This window comes from Neovison vison, chromosome 5 (assembly GCF_020171115.1).
Source record: "Neovison vison isolate M4711 chromosome 5, ASM_NN_V1, whole genome shotgun sequence".
NCBI classification, from domain to species: Eukaryota; Metazoa; Chordata; class Mammalia; order Carnivora; family Mustelidae; genus Neogale; species Neogale vison.
The window spans coordinates 77,095,261-77,098,612 of record NC_058095.1 but is presented as its reverse complement, the minus strand read 5'-3'; the positions used below and the strand labels follow the sequence as shown (position 1 = coordinate 77,098,612).

Here is a 3,352-nt window from a genome sequence, read left to right as displayed (position 1 = left end):
CTGGGCACAAGCAGGCATTGTGACACTCACCCTGAGGATGCTTTCAACCAAACTTTCTCAGTTGCACCTCTCAGTTGCACAGTTTGCGCAACTGTGATGGGCACAGTTTCCTTGGGGATGGCAGCCACAGTCCTGTGATTTGGCTCCATAGACCACATCCTTCAGGGCATGTGAGCCATGGTTTTGGGAGACAAGTCTGCAAACACAAATCGGGTTAGGGTTAGTGGCGAGGTGATCTAAGGCCCAATTTCATACCTGGTACGCCCCTAGGCCCAAATCTTAACCCTTCGTGGGATTTTCCAGGCACCCAGACCTACAGCCCCTCTCTGGAATCCCTGTTTTGGGGCACCCCTAAGATAGAAAACAGCAATCTTCCCTTCCCTGAGAAAGCCACCAAACTCTGGGGAGCCACCAGGATCCCTAGATAGGAAAAATCTCCCATGGACTCATGAGATCACACATGCATTCTGAGGCGATCCTGGACACACAATCCAGATACAAAAGCCTGTGCTACCACCTTCAAGTCAACTGATTTACAATTCCTTACGAGCTGCCCTCCAGGTCTATGCATTGGGTCTGAGATCACCTGGCAAACTAACCCTAACCCGAGTTTGTGTTTGCAGACTTCTCTCCCAAAACCATTGCAAACATGCCCTCCAGGATGGGGTCACTGGAGCCTCACCACAGATCTGTGCCTGCCATCCCCAAGGAAACTGTGCCCATCACAGTTGCCCAAACCATCCAGATTAGGAGAAAAATGCAAGGCCCCTGAGATCACCCCAATACTGGAGGCCGCTATGGATGAAAATGCACAGTCTGAAACACCCTGATTACCTGAATCCACGCAGGCACCCAAGTCAATGGTCCTGAGTCAGAAGATTGAAACTGACATGCCCCTAGGACTTCACTGGACCCCTAGATTAGGTTTTCAGGCATCTGTCGTCAGAGACCTGTTCTAGAATACGAACTTATGATACACCATGTGGTCCCTGAACCCCACAACAGAACATATCCTGTCTTCAGATGGAACTCGTGCTCTTGGACCTGTGTCAAACGCTCAGGGTACATGAATCCTACAGGGCCACATAGCCACCAGCACATTCTAAGATCTCACTGGTAACAAACCTGCATTGTGCTCCATCTCCATGAACCTTCATGTCAACTCAAGGCATTGGTACTTTGCCCAAGAGCCACCAGAACGAATCTGCCATTTTCCTCAGCTGCAATGGTCAATGGAGGTGTGCTTTCCAGGCATCCATGTGGGAGAGCTCTGCTACCCAAACTTTTAATATGGGGAGCCCTAGAGTAAACAAACCAGACTCCCCCTGTCCGTTAGAAGGAAACCTTGTTGTTTAGAGCATCTAACAAGTCCCAGCGTGGGAAATCCTCCATGGCCTCTTTTTTTTTTTTTTTTTTTTTTCTCTCATTAAACTTTTGTTTTAATGGGTCTCAAAATTCTGTGACAGATTTTTGGTCAAGTTGTTTCCATTAAAAAGTACTGATTTTAAAAACTAATAACTTAAAACTGCCACACACACACACACACACACACACACACACAAATAAACAAATGGTCCAAAAAACATTCTCCTTTCCTTCTGAAGGTTTTATGATGCATTGTTATCATTAACCAGTCTTTTACTATTAAACTTAAATGGCCAATTGACACAAACAGTTCTGAGACCGTTTTTCCACCACTGATTAAGACTGGGGTGGTACGTATTGGGTATAATATTCATTTAGCCTTCTGAGCTTTCTGGGAAGACTTGGTGACCTTGCCAGCTCCAGCTGCCTTCTTGTCCACTGCTTTGATGACACCCACAGCAACCGTCTGTCTCATGTCACGAACAGCGAAATGGCCCAGAGGAGGATAGTCAGAGAAGCTCTCAACACACATAGGCTTGCCAGGAACCATATCAACAATGGCAGCATCACCAGATTTCAAGAACTTGGGACCATCTTCCAGCTTTTTTCCAGAAGGATGATCTATCTTCTCCTTCAGCTCAGCAAACTTGCAAGCAATGTGAGCTGTGTGACAAACCAGCACAGGTGCATATCCAGCACTAATTTGGCCTGGATGGTTCAGGATAATCACCTGAGCTGTGAAGCCAGCTGCTTCCATTGGTGGGTCATTTTTGCTGTCACCAGCCACATTGCCACGATGAACATCTTTGACAGATACATTCTTGACATTGAAGCCCACATTGTCCCCAGGAAGAGCCTCACTCAAAGCTTCATGGTGCATTTCAACAGACTTGACTTCAGTTGTAACATTGACTGGAGCAAAAGTGACCACCATGCCAGGCTTAAGGACACCAGTCTCCACTCGGCCCACAGGGACAGTACCAATACCACCAATTTTGTAGACGTCCTGGAGAGGCAGACGCAAGGGCTTGTCAGTTGGACGAGTTGGTGTCAGAATGCAATCCAGAGCTTCAAGCAGTGTGGTTCCACTGGCATTCCCATCTTTACGGGTGACTTTCCATCCCTTGAACCAAGGCATATTAGCACTTGGCTCCAGCATGTTGTCACCATTCCAACCAGAAATTGGCACAAATGCTACTGTGTCGGGGTTGTAGCCAATTTTCTTAATGTAGGTGCTGACTTCCTTAACGATTTCCTCGTATCTCTTCTGGCTGTAGGGTGGAATCCATTTTGTTAACACCAACAGTTAGTTCTTCTACACCCAGTGTGTATGCCAGAAGGGCATGCTCACGGGTCTGCCCGTTCTTGGAGATACCTGCTTCAAATTCACCAACACCAGCAGCAACAGTCAGGACAGCACAGTCAGCCTGGGATGTGCCTGTAATCATGTTTTTGATAAAGTCTCTGCATCCTGGAGCATCAATGATAGTCACATAATACTTGCTGGTCTCAAATTTCCACAGGGAGATATCAATGGTGATACGTTCACATTCAGCTTTCAGTTTATCCAAGACCCAGGCATACTTGAAGGAGTCTTTTCCCATCTCAGCAGACTCCTTCTATAAATTTTCGATAGTTCTTTTATCTATCCAACCACATTTGTAGATCAGATGACCAGTAGTGGTAGACTTGCCCGAATCTACGTGTCCGATGACAACAATGTTGATATGAGTCTTTTCCTTCCCCATTCTGGTTTAGGATGAAGCTGTGGTTTTCAGGACACCTGTGTTCTGGTGGCAAACCCATTGCGAAAAAGCCTCCATGGCCTCTTGATGACACCACTTTATTTGTCAGTCATCATAGAAACAAACTCCAGCGTGAGCAAACATCTGACATATACCCTTACTCAGGTGCTGGATATTCAAATAAGCTGCTGTACACTGAAACTGCCTTTTGTTTGGCACTGAATTGAAAAGGAGTTTGGGTT

At 46.4% G+C, this 3,352-nt stretch overlaps 1 pseudogene; it reads right to left on the bottom strand.

The window, feature by feature from the left end:
* Window positions 1–1,620: 1,620 nt before the first annotated feature.
* Window positions 1,621–3,124, bottom strand: LOC122906885 (annotated as a pseudogene).
* Between the last annotated feature and the right edge of the window lie 228 nt (window positions 3,125–3,352).